Below are 17692 nucleotides of genomic sequence, written 5' to 3'. Positions count from 1 at the left end.
GTGACATTGTTCTCGGTTAGCCTAGGTCTTGAACTCTCATGGATATCCTGCCTCCGCATCTTGGGTGATGAGATCCCAGGCATGTGTCCCAACATCTTGCTGAATAATAATAAAAGGGTTTCAAAAGTAACTAGGTACACCTGAAAGAGCAAAACACCAAAGAAAAAAAAATGTCTTAAATTATTCATCTTATATCTGGCCATGAAACCTGGTGCATATCTTTATTTCCAGCACTTGAGAGGAAGAGTTAGGAGGAACACTGAGTTCTACGTCACGTAAGGGCTACAGTGAGTTCCACATCAGCTGGGGCTAGAGTAAGACCTTACCTTGCATAAACGTACCAACCAACCAAACAAACAAACAAAAAAGCCCCAAATCCACAAACTTGACTGGAAACAGTTGAAAGAAGGAAAAGGGTTTATTTTGTCTGACGATACTGAGGGAGATTTTATCATGGTGGAGAAAGATTGGCAGGAACAGAAAGCAGATTCCACATCATCAGTACTGAGGACATAGTGAGAGGGAGACTGGCAAGTAAGGTAGGTCTATAAAACCTCAGGGCTTTCCCCAGTGTCACACCTCCTCTAGTAAGGCTTCAGCTTCTGAAGTCCCACAACATTCCCAAACAGCAACATCAACTGGTGATTCAAGCACATATGATTATGGAGATACGTTACATTCAAGCCATCAAAGTAGAAGAGCACTGGGCTTAATCCCTGTGGCCTTAAAAACAGTAATACCTGGGCTTCCATGAAACTTGCCCCGAGCATATCCAATAGACTACTCCTAACATGCCATGTTTGTTTCTAATCACACAATTGGGATCCTCCATTGACATAATAACTATCTAGAAACTGGATTTTTCATGTCCTTTTCTTTTAAAAGTTATGTTTCATATTTGAACAGGTTATGTTTCTTTACATGTAAGATACAGCTTTGAAGTAAATGGCTTATAAGTTCTCTTTCAAGACTACTTGAAATGTAAAGACCTCAACATAAGACTAGAAACTCGAATACTACTAGAAGAAAATTTAGGAAGTACTTTCCATGATATAGGAATGGAAAAAGACTTCCTGAATAAAACCCCAGTGGCTCAAGTCCTTAAACAGTCACTCAACCAATGGGATCATATGAAACTGAAGAGTTTCTTCACAGACAAGCATATAATTAGCAAAGGCAACAGAATACCCACAGAGTGGGAAAAAATATTTGTAGGTTATCCAACTGATAGAGGCCTTATTTCTAGAATTTACAAAGAACTCAAAAGTCTAAACAATAAGAAGACAAATACCCCACTCACAAAATGGGGTGCAGAGTTGAACAGGCAATTCACAGAGGAAGAAATACAAATGGCAAACACACACTTAAGAAAATGTTCATCATCCCTAATCATCAGAGAAATGCAAATTAAAACAACTATGAGATTCCACCTGACCCCAATAAGGATAGCCAACATCAAAAGATCAAATGAAAATAAATGCTGGCAAGGATGTGGAGAAGCAGGGACACTCATTCACTGTTGGTGGGAATGCAGGATGGTACAACCACTCTGGAAAGCAATATGGAGAATCCTAAAAAAGCTGGCTATAGAAATACCAACAGACCCAGTTATACCCTTACTGGGCATCTACCCCAAACCTTCAAACCAAAGGCCAGAGAGATTTGCTCAACCATGTTTGTAGTGGCTCAATTTCTAATAGCTAAAAGCTGGAATCAACCCAGATGTCCATCATTAGAAGAATGGATAACAAAGATGTGGTATATGTACACAATGGAATTCTATACAGCAGTAAGAAAAAACAACACAAAGAAATTTGAGAAAAATGGTTGAACCTAGAACAGATCATTCTCAGCGAACTTACCCAATCACAGAAAAAAAAAAATAGACACATAGTCTCACTCATCTACAACACCTAACCTGAATCTACCCAGGACACCTTACATACTCAGCAAGCACCTCATGGACTAGACAATAGGATGGAAGGGAGGGCGCGGAGGGAATCGAAGGGCGGAAAACAGTAATCTGGACCCAAATAGCAATGGTACCATAAAATTCTACTTCCTAAAAGTCAGATCAAATGGCTGAACCTTCACTAGACCCTTACAGGAAACACCTGAACCACAAGACACTGGAGAGGGTAGGATCAAGACTGACCTAAGTCTCCTACATCTTCCCTCCCTCCCTCTCCCCCTCTCCCCTCTATCTCTCTACTCTCTAACTCTTGTATATTAGTTATGTTTTTCCTCAGTTTCTTAGTGGGCACTGAACTGTAACCCCCACTTCCAGCTTGGGCCTACCATCCCCAATGAGCTTTTGATCAGAGAAACCTACAAGGTTTTCCCACACAATGACAGACTTCTGTCAGAGTACTTGATGACCCACCAAAGGCCAGTGGTAAGACCCTATTGCTGAAGACTCCATACGCAGCTGACATGTTAAATGGAATGACATGACTGGAAGCCAGGAGAGAGTCAGTCCCCAGACAGGCAGCTTCTCTAGTGCCAGAAGGTGCTACATGGGTGACTGGGGGAAACGACCAATATCTGTCCAAGCAACTCATTGTCTAATCTAATTTGCAACAAATAACCTGACGTGATGCCCACACAAGTGCAATAGTGGCACACAGCCATGGTGAGGAACCAACTGCTCTTGATTTGGCTAACTGATCCACCTGTGGTACTAGACCCATAGCTGGAGTTGGGAAACAAGTCAGAACCATACCCAAACACAAGCCCACTCCACAACATCAAGCTGCCATCAATCACGGGGTATAAGAGGACCTACACCTATCAATCTGTGTATCAAAAAAGTAACTGTGGTTTCAATTTTCTTGGTGCTAACTTACTCTCCGTTGGAGAATCTGCTTCTCTTTTTCAGATAGATGCAGACCCTATGGAGAGAGCTGCCCCAACATACCTCAAAAGGGGCCCAACTGTAACTAAGGACAACTGGTGAAACAAGCAAGAGTGATGTTTTCCTGTGAACCGGATACCAGCACAAAGGGGAAGGAGACCAACGCAGAGAAAAAACAACTCATACCAAGTCAGAGAGCCAGAGCCTCAGATGCCCCCAACACCTCATAGTGATGAGCAGACCAAAAATGAACCCAACATGGTTCAGGGAAATTTTGCGGAAAAGGGGGCAGAAAGAATGTCAGAGTCACGTGTTGGGTCATGATTTGCAGAGACATTTAACATCCCAATAACTGGGGACTAACCCCACAGTGCACGACCCATTTACATCAACAAGGAGGGTCTAATGGGAGGGGGTAGATCATAGACGAGCCTAAAAAATGGTACCCAAGTGCCTGTATTTGATGAAAAGAAAATTAATAAATCAAATTAAAAAAAAAAAAAGAGGCCATGATGAAATTGAAAAAAAAAAAAAAGAGGACTACTTGAAATATGTCTGGTGAACATATATTGCAGGAACCATGTCTATATTTCTCTCCTCACCCTCTCCCTCCCCCACCCCCAACTTTGAGGTAGTGTCGCACTGTAGACCAGCCGGACCTAGAATTCACTGTATAATCTCAAACTCACACTGATCCTCCTACCTCTGCTTCCTGTGTGCAGATTAAAGTGCAACACCACACCTGGCTCACTGTTTAGTTTTCAAGAATTTCACAATGCAAACACATTGACTCTCTGCAAAACTGTAATTTGGCAATAAAATGAAATAATCAAGAACGCTTCCAATTCTTGGATCAAGACATTCTGTCACTAGTCATTTTTATACCTGCTATATAGATCTACTCTAGAGAAAGGAAACCTGAACACTAAATATAAGGAGAAAGAGTAGATGAATCTGGAAAGAGTCTCAAGTATGTATGTATACATTTTTTAAGGGGGTGGCAGCTGAGAAATCATTTCACTTTAGTCCAGGCTGACCTAGAAAACTCTAGTCACAGGCCAGCATAGAAGTCATGGAAATCCTTCTTCCACCACATTCTGAGAGCTGGAATGTGACATGTGCCACCACACCAGGTCATTTGTTCTTTTTATGAATTTATGTAGATGTGCTTTACTGTGTGTGAATGCAGGCATGGGCATGCTGTGGACAACATTGACTGTTGGTCCTTGCCTTCAACCACGTTTTCAGACAGGTTTTCTTGGTTGCTGCTCTGTTTGCAAGACTGGCTGTCCGGTGACCTTCAGGATTCTTTTGTCTATGCCTTCCTTCTCACCATATCCATGCTAGATAATAGATGCTCATCCTACATTCCCAGTTTTGTGTCGGTTTTCAGGATCTGAAGCCTGATTTTTAGGCTTGTAGAGCAAGTGCTTTACACACGAAGTAATCTCCATAGCTGTGTTTATTTTTTGAGAGAGCAGATGACACAGGCTAGGCTGGCCTCAAACTTGATATGTAGTAAATGATAGCTGTTTGTTCCTAACTATACTGTCTGCACTCTCCGCTTGCTGAGATTACAGGTGTATACCATAATGCCTTCTTAAAACGGCCTTTAAGTAAGGTAAACACATGAGCAAATCAGGTGGCCACATATATATTCTCTAGAGTTACTCTCAGACTCAGGTGGTGTTCTTCCTACATTTAAACCACCTTATAGCTCATATTTTTCATGTCATTTCCCAAGTATGTATGATTTTGAAGTAGTAGAACTGTCACTTACAAGGAAAATATCTCACTCAGAGAAAGGTCTGCTACAATCATATTTTAGTGTGTGGGGGGTGTGATGGTGCACCTGTAATCCCACTAATTCAGAGGCTGAGGATGGATGATTGTATTTGTGAGTTTAGAAAGCTGCACAGTGAGACCTTGTTTCAGAAAGCATGCAAACAAATGGTTATGATTGTGATGAATGTCAACATTCTCTACCTAAGAGCAGTGGAAACACAAGATTAGGATTTCAAGGTCATACTCCCCTTCATAGTAAATTCAAGACCACCCTGGGCTACATGGGACACATCTCTGACAAAATAGGGCAGTATTGCTAGAATAAAAATGTCAGGTGGGCTTGTAATATAGCAGCAAGCTAATGTATCTTCAGTTCACATCAAAGAAGGATGTATGCCTACCTCTTAAGAGAATCTTGAAGGCTTGAGTGAGCATACCTTGTTGCTTTATGACTTTTCTAAGGAACTTAGGTTGTTATTCTTATTCTACCCACTGAATTATGACATAAAAGATAGAATTTATTAAAGGTCTCTTCATCTCAAAACAAGTCCATGTATAATCATTTAAAATGTAGTACATAGGAGCTAGGGTGGTGGTGTACATCTTTAGTTCCAGAACTTAGTGAAGAGATAGGAAACCATGTGTACATATTTAGTTCCATAACTTAGTGAGGAGGTAGGAAACAAGGATGATAACATCATCCTTGGCTACCTTCATGTTCAATTCAAGGCCAGATTGGGCTACATGATGCCTTGTCTCAAAAGCCATATGAAATGGTTGGAGAGATGGCTCAGTGGATAAAGGAGCTTTCTTCCAAAGCCTAACATCTCTGGTTAGATAACCCACATACCCATGTAAATTTGGATGGGCCTTTTTTAAAAGCATCCTCAGATACTATCTTTCCCCACCACAATTAACTGCATAAAAATTGAAAGAAAGTAAAGTGTTTTTTCACCAGTTTTTGCACATTCTGGAACATAGTATGAATTGAAAAAATGACAAGTTAAAAGACCACAATAAGTTTAAAGTAGTGGAGGTTGCAAAATATAGCAGCTACTCTTCTGTCTCTCCAGTGAAAGGGTACTGAAAGGCAATGTTTGTCTCAGGTGAACTAAAGGAGAGCTAAACATCACTTATCACCTACATTTGTTCATTCTCGGTGGCAATATCTCCTTGAACAGAAAGGCAACCTGTATAAAAGCAAAGTCTCCCCCTTCAGCATGGAAGCCTTGCATGACACCAAATGCAAGACTCATTTAGTGCTTTAGGTAACCTGCTAAAATACTTCTGCTTTAACCTTTAACCAAATCAAACATTTAATTTCAACAGAGCCTAATTGAGGATATACAACGCTGCTTTCCTTCCTTCCCATGCCAAAGGAAGAGTTATCCTCTGAAAAAGAAGAGTCCCAAGATAAGTAAGAAGGCTTTAAGATCATCTCTTTCTACCTAGTGGTAGAGATTTGAGCCACTTCTTTGTACTCATCTCCAAACATTGCCAGCTAACTAAATCCTGGCTACCAAGTCCTAGACCCAATAAAATTTGTGGGCAGTAGGGCTGGAGAGATTGCTTAGTGGTTAAGCGCATGCTTGTGATGCCTAAGGACCCTGGTTTGAGGCTTGATTCCCCAGGACCCACCTTAGCCCAATGCCCAAAAGGGCACATGCATCTGGAGTTCGTTTGCAGTGGCTAGAGGCCCGGGTGTGCCTATTCTCTCTCTCTCTCTTTCTCTCAAATAAATAAAATTAACAAAGTGTTTATTTAAAAAAAATGTGGGCACTTCTTAAAACTCATGAACCACACAAAATGGTAGCTTTCATCATTTTGCACAAGAAACAAGATTGTCTATTATGTAAGCTATGTAAGTTAACACAAGCAGGTATTATTCTATACTGTGCATTCGACTTTACATGGATTCTGAGGACTTGAATCTTGGTTGACAGGTTATCAAGAACACACCTTTAACTACTGAGCTAACTCTTGAGATCACAGTGTAGATTTCCTTTTTCTGTAAGCTGTGATTCTTTCTTTGAAATAGTACTTATTTATTTATTTGGGGAGGAAGAGGGAGGGATGCAGAGAGAGGAAGAGGCAGATAGAGAAGGCTGTCAATGTGCCAGGGCCTCAAGCCACTGTAATTGAACTCCAATTGCATGGGCCACTTTGGGCATCTCGCTCATCTGGGTACTAGGGAATAATACCAAGTCCCTTAGGTTTCATAGGCCTTAACCATGAAACCATCACCATTGGCCCACAGTTGAGGTTTTCAAAACTCCCAATGCTCTTGCTATTCTAATACCTTGCATACAATTACCATGTAGAGTTTGCTGGTGGCCTTTGCCTTTTTATCCCAGCACTTGAGAGACAGAGATAGATAAGAGGATTGCAGTTAGTTCATGCCAGCCTAGTCTAAAGTGGTAACTTACCTTAAAAAATAAGTAGAACACTGATAATCTCTCTAAAAATTTGCCTTTTCTGGGCTTTCTGCTATTACTGAAATTCTGATTCTCATTTTTTTTTACCTCCCGAGTTCTGTGAATACAAGCATGCACCACTACACTTGGTTTATGCAATGCTGGGAATCCGACCCAAGGCTTTTTGCAGGCTACACAAGCATTCTACCAACTGAGCTACATTCCTAGCCCATTGTCTTCAATTTGTGAGATAGGGTTTTTCTCTAAAGCCCAGGCTGTTCTTTACCACATAGCTTTCCTCATCTCTCAGCCTTTCAGCTTCTGCAGTTATAGGTGTGAATCCCCCACCTGCTTAGTGTTTATAGGAATTTTTGTTTTCATCCTGTACTAGGTCTTTTTAGCCAGGCTAGCTGGCCCATGAGCTTCCAGGGATTCTCTTGTTTCTACTTCCTGTCTTGTGTGGGCATTCTGAGATTATGCATGTGCTCTACTAAATCCAGCTTTATGTGGATTTGGGGGATCTCATCTCAGTTGTCAGGCTTTTACAGCAAGTGCATTTACATACTGACCCAATCTCCCCAGTCCCAATAGCAAGTCCATTTTCCAGATGGAATATGGGGAGACAAATACAAAATATTATCCTGTAATATTATCCTGTATTGAATATATTCAGGCAGCAAGAAGTCTGAATAATAATGGAGTATTTTGCTATGTAAGTGCTATCACCATCTTAAAGACTCTGTATGAATCAATGCATTGGTCAGAAAAGGTCCATTTTATTTTTTTCTTTTTAGTGATGCAGGGTCTCACTAAAGCCCAGGGTGACGTGGACACCCTCAGTAATCCCATATTGCCTAGAATTCATGGAGATCCTTCTCATACCTCTGCTTCCTTAGTGCTTTGGTCAAAGGCATTCACCACCACACCCCACTAAATAAAGCTCATTTCATAAAACCTTAAGAGAATTTTGTCCTTGCATGCCAGAGAACAGAAATGAAGGCACTTGTTTCAATTTATCTTGCCTGTCTACACTACCCAGATCCTTTATGATAATAGTACAGCACTGTGTTTCAGTAACCAGAATGGTGAATTTTGACTTTTGCACAGCAGGCACTTAAACTATAAAGCTATCTACCTCAAAGAGGTGCAGAAGGGTTCAGACATCAAATAACTGTGGCATCAAAGCTTTCGGGGGAAAAATAAAAACAAGGAGCATCTCACTTTGAAAGTCACACAGTTACTATTATTATATCATTATACAAGGAAGAAAACAAAGAAGAGCCCTTGGATAGCAGGAATAATCAAGAGTCTTGTAGAGTCTGGCATATGTAAGCAAATGAGAAAAAAATATATTCTTTCTTCCTTTCAATGGCAACAGTATCAGCTACATTCAACACATGCATACAACCCAGTTACTTCTCCTGGTCTGCGTGAGATGTCCATTGTTGATAATGGAAGAACACCAAGAGGCTTTTCACCCTTTCTCTTTAGCACCACTGTGTACATGGAACTTACTAACTGAAGGAAACACTTCTTAAGTCCATCAATGTACACTTCTTATGTCAAACTGTCTCTTCAAATTTCAACAAGTGAGAAGAAATGACTCTAGTAACTGTGTATTTTAAGCAATTTTGCATTAATTTGATTAATTTATGTTAGTAGTACTTTTCTCCTTTCACATACTCTTATTTTCTCATTAACTCAACAATACCTATATGTGTGTGTGTATACCATTTTAAGGCAAATATTTATGTCATGGCAAAGATGACTATTTGCATTTGCCTACTTGCTTGTATGTGTGTACATGTGCTTGTGCTTGTGTGTGTGTTCCTATGTGTTTGTATGTGGGTGCATGCCAGGTTTTCTTCCTATTGAAAATGAACAACAGGTACTTGTGTCCACTTTTACATTTGGCTTTGTGGTATTTATTGCAGAAATGAACCTGAACCGGAGGTTGCCATCAAGTGCCTTTAACTGCTCAGCTACCTTCCCTGATGTAATTTTTTTTGGAAGGGAGATGGGGGGGGGGGTGTTCAGGTAGATCAGACTGCCCTCAAGTTTATTATGAAGGCAAGGATGATCTTCATGTCCTTTATCCTCCTCCTACTTCTTCCCAGGTTCTGGGATTAGTCTTGCACCACCACACCCAGCTTTTTCTGTTTACTTATTTGCAAGTATAGAGAGGAAGAGAGACCAAGGCCATGCCAGAGCCCCCTGTCTCCACAATGAACTCCTGATGCATTGTCACATTCTGCACTTAGCCTTAAGTGGGTGCTGGGGAATCAAACCCAGGATATGAAGCTTTGTGAGCAACTGCCTCTAATTGTTGAACAATCTCTCCAGTCACACACCCAGCTTTCCACACATACTCCTTAAGGAATAAATCATGATTTTTATGTCTATTATATTTGTCCAAAATCTAGAAAATTCTGTTAAAATCATGCAAAAATGCTTAATTTGTTTTAATTAAGATGATTAAGAAAGTCCTAGGTATAGTGGGGCACCCCTAAAATCTCAGCATTTTGGGAAGTTGTACTTTGAATATCTTGAGTGCAAGCCCTCTTGGGTCTACCTATACAGAGAAAAAGTGCCTGGAGTTGACTTTATATGGAGAAACATCTAGATTTCCATCTTAAGAGGTGCCTTTGATAAATGAATATTTAGCTACAGTATCTGATCACTAATTTTCTCGTGCTGCTGCATATCAGAAAGGAATACACAGTTCATCACTTTTTCAAGTCTCTTCAATGCATGGTTTTTCCTTGTTGTTATTGTTGTTTCTTTTTTTGAGATAGTGTTTTACTCTATCATAGACTGACTGAGAATAGAAGATGTGGTTGTGGGATAGGCTCAAACTCATGGTAATACTGCTACATCTGCCTACTGACTGAGTGCTGGTATGAAAGCCATGTGCCACTATATCCAACTGCAATTGTAATTTGACTAGTAAATGCATATTCATTAGAGATTAAAGTCATAATAGAAGCCATATACTTAAAAACACATGCATACCCAAAGCTATAAGTTGGCATCATATTCTAAAAGGAAATTGGGCCCAAAATGCTTTAGGTCCAGTTAGGTGTTGTTATCATCTGAAGACAGTGAAATGGAATCAAAACACTTGTGAAAGATGATCAGTTACTTTGCATATCCACCTATGAATAGAAAATTTCAATATAAACATACCATTACAGTTGAAATTCACTGCATTCTTAATGATTACTAAACACAGATTACCTGTTTTGTTTGGATTTTTTTTGTTTTGTTTGGTACACAGAGTAACAACATTAAAAAAACAGAATAGTTCAAAATTAGTGAATTGATACCATTTGATGTAAAGGGAAAATAGTCCTTTACCTGTCAAGCTTTTCTTCTTTTTACTTCTGAGACTGTCTTATGTGCATTGTCTGGCCTTCAATTCCTTATACTTCTGCCTGAGTTTCTCAACTGTTAGAATTTCAGGCATGTGACACCATTCCTGGCTGTATTAAGCCTGTTGTCCAAGGGTCTGTAGTATGTGTATGAGGTTTATGTACCCATGTGTGCAGATGCATGCCTTGTGCACATGCATGCAGGATATGGAGAAGGTTTGGTGTCCTCCGTTCAGCTGCAACTTTTTCCTGGATGGATTCTCTCACAGAAACCTGAGCTTCCATTTCAGACAGATTGGCTAACTAGTGAGCTCCAGCAATTCTTCAGTCTCCATACTTCAAAAGAACTGGGGTTCAAGCTACACTTTCAGGTCAGCATGGGCCTACCTTGAAAAAAAATCTGCCTCCAAGCAGAGAGAGAGAATGTTAACATGGGCTCTAGGGCCACTTGCCACTGCAAATTAACTCCAGAGAACACAGGCAATCAGGCTTTGCAAGCAAGCATCTTTAACAGCTAAGTCATCCCTCTGCCGGGCTCGTTCCCCGGCAGGCAGGTAGTGCTGAAGGAAGGACCAGGCCCGCTGGTTCCTCCCAAGGGTTTGAGGAGAAGGAATGAGCATAGGATGACTCAGAACCTCTCCTATTCACCGGAGAAAAACCACACTAAGTTGGGAGTCTTGTGGAAGCAGGAACTCGCTTTATTGTTACAAGCAGTTGCCTATATAATGTTGGGGACGAAGGTGGGAATTTTAGGATGGGGGGAAAGGTAAGGGCCAATAGTAAACTGTGACTATTGAAATGATAATTCCAACTCCTGCATAAAAGTAGCAGGCAAGAAGCCATTAGGTGTCTTGCTGAGTCCTAGCTGGCCAGAGACAGGTCACCAAACTTTACCTAGGCTCAGGAAGTTCCACCCTCATGCCTGAGCTTCTCAAGGGCCAACATCCCTCCAGCCCCATGTACTAAACTTTACATAAGCCCAATCAAAAAATGCCATACTGATGTTTCCCTTTTCTATAGATACTAAACTTTGCTTTCCCCCAATTTCCAATGCTAAAACAACAAGACTTTTTGATCTAAGCCTCTGCAGTAACTCATTCCCTCTCTACACTGTGGGAAAATTTATAATGTGAGGACCTAAGAACTCTTTATAGTATGGTGGCTCATGTCTTTTTATTTCAGGTAGTGTCTCACACTAGCACAAGCTGACCTGGAGCTCACTCTGTAGCCCCAGGATGGCCTCAATCTCACAGCAATCCTCCTTCCTTTGGCTCCCATGTGCTGGGTTCAAATGCATGGACCATAACACTGGGATGTAGTGAACAGAACAACCTGAGTCTGAGACTGGTGTTAAAATTCTTAACAGAGTTGGAGGCCTTCTTTGTAAAGTGAGGACTCCCTTCCTTAAAACCAAAAATATAAAAAATAAATAAAGAAAACCCTCTTGTCCAACCAGAGCAGATGCAAGCAATGGGACTAAATAAGCACAAGCAGGGATGATGGTTCCCTTGCAAATGAAGGGGAAACAGGTGCTGGGGTGGTTGCATAGATGACACAGGCCAGGAATGGGGTTGATAGTCAAATAGCAGCCTGCAAAGTCTAACAGGATTTTATCAGATGAGTTCAGGTGGTGAAATACTGGAATTTCTGATGCTTCATGACGGTGTAAGAGTCTAATGAATATGACTTGAGAGGACCCATTGCCAAAGCAAAAATAATACAGCATCAGGGCAAAGGATCTTGGGAGTGGATCATTTAATTTTTGTTAGAGTAATTTGTAAATCACTCGTTCACACCCTAATTGGTAATACTTAGGCTGAAGAGAGCATGCTTCACAGCCGTCAGATTAAGACCCTACAAAGAGCCAGGGTGTCGGCAAACTCCTTTAGTCAAAATGGTTGGGGAGCTGGGACAGGAGGATTGTCAGGCCTTTGAAGCCAGCATAGGCTACATAGATTTAGGTCAGCTTGAGCTACAGAGAGAGAACCGTCTTAAAAAGTCAAATCAAAAGCACAATGGGGCTGGAGAGATGGCTGAGCAGTTAAAAGTACTTAATTGCAAAGGCTGAAGGCCTTGCTTTGATTTCCTAGTACCTCACAGTAAAGCCAGACACACAAAGGGGAGTATGTGTCTGGAGTTCATTTGCAGAGGCAAGACACCCTGTTACACTCAAAAACTAACCAAATAAGTAACTCTTTCTTTCTCTAAGCTATTAAGTTTTAAAAAAGGTTTACTAAAACACAACAAGAGCCTTTCCCATGCAAAATAAACCAGTCAACCAAACCCACCAACTAAAAACTCAATATTGAAGTAGGTGTGGTTGTGAGATGAGATGAAGCTATTCTTGTAGTAGTAGGATGGGTCTTAGTCATGTCTGTCCAGAAGAATCATCTGGGGCATGTTTAAGATGTACAATTCCGTATCTCCTTCCCAAACCAATTAATCAGAAAGAGCCATGTTTTTTATTATTTTTTTTCTTAAACTTACCCAGATGATTCTAAAGTGTAGGCAGGCTAGAACCACTGACCTTGACAATGTTTCTTTTGACCAAGGCTGTTCTTTCACCTGGGTGGCCTGGATGACTCTTGCAGGTGGAGCAAGCTGCTAAGTGCTTTTGTAGACACAAATTGCTAAAACCTGAAGACTCACTGCACACTCAGCACTTTAGAAGCATTTTTAGAGAGAGCAATTGTTTCTGCCCAATCAAATTGTTAGAAAGTAGTTTAAAATAATTTGTATAAATCCCAAATTCTGAGTTTATCACAATATCATTCATGCAGAATTATTGGGGCCCAAGTTATCTGAATCAAAGTATAATGGCCGTTTTCAGGATAAATTGCATTACTATGTTGCCATTTTGGTACTGTTAGTATGAACCAAGAGTGCCTTTCATTCAATTATGTGCAGATTGAAATTTCTGGTGAAGAAACCAAGGAAATGACATGATGGGAGCAGGGAGCTGGTTCTAAGCCAGAACCCCAAGATAAGCTTCCCTGCAGTTTGTAAAGCCTTGGCAGGATTCTCAACCAACAATGCCATCCCATTTAGCACCAGTGGGCATGCCCACTAATGTACAAACAAAATCCCAAGTTGGGCTGGAGAGGTGACTTAGTAGTTAAGGCATTTAACTTCAAAGCCTAAAGGATCCATGTTCAACTCTCCAGATTTTTAGCTAAATGCATAAAGGTGAGGCAAGCACAATGTCAAACATGCCCACTAGGTGGCAACAGTGTCTGGAATTTGATTACCATGCTCTGGTTCTAGTGTCCCTCTATTTTTTTTTTTTTTTTAAATCCACCAGGTGTGTATCAGTGCAGTTGGGCAAGAAAACTCCACCATACACTTGTTCTTTCTATCCCTTAAATGCTGTTTTCATTCCTTCTCTACCTAGACAACTTCTGCATTTTCTAAACTTCCTACTGAACTTACTTTCCTTCAGACTTTCCAGCCAACAAGAAAATATTTGAAAAGGGAAAAGCAGTGAGTGCCAGGACTTTACACAGGGCTCATTCTAAGAGCACACTGACCATAGAGCAATCTATGGCCCTTGCTCATTCTTTCCATGTATATGCTAACATTTATCTTAAACTTATAATTATATTTTTAGAATTTGTAATAGTTTAAAAAAAGTAGCCTATGATGTGGTTTACATCCACAAGGAGCTGTTGATTAGAGAGAACTACTAGATCTCCCAAACAAACAAGACAGACTTCTGTCAGAGAACTTGATTACTCACCAGAGGTTAATGGTAAGGTGCTACTGCTGAAGATACCATACATTGTCAGCATGGGTCATGGAGAGACCTGGTTGGGATCCAGGAGAGAGCCAGACCCATCACTGACATACACTTAAAATGCACCCAACATGGCTAGGGAATTTTGTGAAAGAGAGGGCAGAAAGATTGTGAGAGCCACAAGTTCAGGCATTTTGCACAGAGACTTTGCCTCTCCCCCATAACTGACTGCTATTCACATAGTGCAGGACCCACAATCCCCATGTTGTTGATCTACATCCTCAATGAGGAAGGCTTTTCAGAAAACATGCTCTATTAATCTAGAAAAGCAGATTAAAGTATTGCTTATTTATTTTGTTCACTTATTTATTTATTTGAGAGAAACAGAGTGAGAAAGAAGCAAAGGTAAAGACAGAGAGAGCGAGAGACAGAGGGAGGCATGCCACGGCCTCCAGCCACTGCAAATGAACTCAAGATGTGTGCCCCCTTGTGCATCTGGCTAACGTGGGTTCTTGGGAATTGAGCCTCGAACCTGGGTCCTGAGGCTTCACAGGCAAGTGCTTAACTGCTAAGCCATCTCTCCAGCCCAAAGTATTGCTTATTTAATTGATCTTTCACAACTTTTTTTCTCTCCTCCATTCCCATGCTACTGAGACCTCACCTCCCTAAGGTTATCAGATTTCAGTGTAGGGTCACATGAACGCCAAGTGTCCGTCTGTCTGTCTGTCTCTCTCTCTCACTCACTCACTCACTTGTGTGTGTGTCTATACACAACATCTCAAAATCTACTTTCCCACCCTGTATATGTTATATTCTTTTGGCCCCTCTTCCAGAATGTTTCCTGAGCTTTGAATGGCACTTGTTTATTCTCATTTGGGGTGAGCAGCCTGCTTTACTGGCTTCAAATAATTTTTCTTTTCTTTTGCTTTTTTTTCCTTTTCTTTGATTTTTTTTTGGGGGGGGAATTTCAAAATTGGTTCTTGCTGTAGTCCTGGTTGACCTGGAATTCACCATATATTTTCAGGATGGCCTAGAAATCACAGTGATCCATCCTCCTACCTTCACCTGATGAATGCAAGAATTAAGACACAGAGAGAGAATGGGCATGCCAGGGCGTCTAACCACTGTAAGTGAATGCCAGATGCATTTGCCCCCTAGTACATCTGGCTTATGTGGTTCCTGGGTAACTGAACCAGAGTCCTTAGACTTCACAGGCAAACACCTGCAAATGTCATCTCTCCAGCCCCAACTTGGATGAATTCTGTCTCTGTAGTATCTACCACCATCTCCCTGGATGAGGTTTTAAGGCTAGCTGTGAGAGTAGCACTCATATTTAGCATGCCACTTCCTCTATAATGTTTGCCTGGCATCGAAGTTGAGATCCTCTTTTGTTAGTCTATTCATATCTGGGATTACATGTGTATAGTACCACACCTGATTTTCATACATCTGTAATGACTTAAGTTTTAATTGTCTCATTTCTGATGAGATGAAGCATGAATTGCGGGTAGTGTGGTATTCTATGATACAGACTAAGGTATCTTATTTCAAATTTGCGAAGTTATATACCTCAATACCACATAGATCTTTCCTCCCAAGCAGTTCAGGGAGAAATCTGAACTTTTCACAACAAACATCAGTGCTGCTACACTGGGCGAATGGTCATTGTACCTTTCAACCCAGCACTTGTGAAGCAGAGGTAGGGGAAAAACTGCGTTTGAAGCCAGCCTGCGTTAGAGTAGATTCTAGGTCGCCTGAGATAGCAAGAGACTTTGCACCCCCACAAAAGAACTTTATATTGCAGATAACACAGTCAAAAAAGAACAATGAGTGTCAATACAAAATGCCACATGCCTGTATAAAACCAACATATCTTTACAATGTTAGGTAGAGCCATGAGAATCTGAATCTCTTGGGTCAGCTAGACTGGCATTCATTTTCAGTAAATGTGTCATGGAAGGGAAGAACAGCAGAGGGACCTGGAGCCTTCCTGTGACCATCAGAGGCACACCATTTACTCATATATCCAACACACACACACACACACACACACACACACACACACACACACACAGAGAGAGAGAGGGGGGGGGGGAGAACGAACCTGTGAGGACTCACTTGTGTATGGAACTTTAGAAAAACCAAAAAGTGTGCTGAAAGAAAATAGGCAGATGGGTATCTAAAGGAAAATATTGGTAATAAAGAGAAAATAAAGATTTGAGATGTGTATTTTTATTTTCAAGTCAATAAAGTTGACACAGGAACTAAGCAGGCCTTGGCAATAAAATGGGAAAAACAAATATTGTCAGTTTTCTCCAAGAAACATTGTATAGGAAGGAAAAATGGGAATGGAAATTTCTAAAAGGAATTTTATTCCGGATTTAATTTACTTTCTTTCCATAGTATCATGACAGTTGCTATTTTGAGTACCAGAGCTTTGCATAGTTGGATGCTCAAGTCATGTTCATTATTTCAATTATAATATTTAATTCAGTAAAGCAATATGTTCTGCCAGTAGCATCAGCAGTCTTTACTCATAAAACTCATAAACAACTGCTTTTTATTACTACCTCATTCTCCATACCACTTTTTTCTATACGTTCATATTTTCCATTCTTTAAAAGCTTGGCAGAAATGACATGGCTTCTAAAATTGAATGTGCCAGCTACCTTTATGCTTATATCTTTAGATGAATATCCAGGTCTTCCAATTAAATAGTACTATGATGAATTAGGCCAGTTGCCATCAATAGTTTCTCACCTGATCTGCTGTTGCAGTGTTTGTTCAAGAATGCAATCTTCAATGAACAGTAAAGTAGAATATTTTCTTTTTTATAGTGTTAAAAAATTCTAGGTATGTATTGTATTTGAAGGTACTTTTGGAGATTTCTTTAAAAAGACAATTAAGGTGCTTGCTTGCCAAGCATATGAACTTATGATCAAATCTCCAGGTTCCATGTAGCCAGATGTAGTTCCTGGCCACTCTGGGGCTGCTGCACATTGGTCTCCCAGGAGTGTCCAGGCAACTGCAGAGCAGGGTCTTGAGCGGCTATGAGTGTCATGCAAAGAAACACTCAAGAGACAGCATCAGAGAACAACTTGTTTATTTGTGAGGGGAATGGGTTTATAAGCATTTTTGAAAGAGCAGGAAAAGGTACAAATCATAAGTGTATTGGTTAGTACAAAGGTCCTGCTGATGCCTAATTGCCATGTAATGAAGTCACTGGTGAGTGGAAAAGGGTCATGTGGTCCTAAGTTGTGGTGGGGAAAGGAATAGAATATGGGTCATGGGGGGATTGGCTGTGCAAAGACTGCTGGCTGATACCTCATTAACATATAGGGACATGCCAGACAAGCAGGCAAGCAGCAAATTGGTCACAAGATTATGGGGAAAGTGAAACCTATGTCTTATCAGGATGTCCAGGTCCCAGACTCATAGTGATGCAAGTGTGCAATGTCACACATGCCTTGAATTTTCAGTGCCTAGTGGCCCTGCAGTGACAATTCTCTCTCTCTCTCTCTCTCTCTCTCTCTAC

Source organism: Jaculus jaculus, chromosome Y, assembly GCF_020740685.1.
Source record: "Jaculus jaculus isolate mJacJac1 chromosome Y, mJacJac1.mat.Y.cur, whole genome shotgun sequence".
Classification (NCBI taxonomy): domain Eukaryota; kingdom Metazoa; phylum Chordata; class Mammalia; order Rodentia; family Dipodidae; genus Jaculus; species Jaculus jaculus.
Note: the sequence above shows the minus strand (reverse complement) of the source record.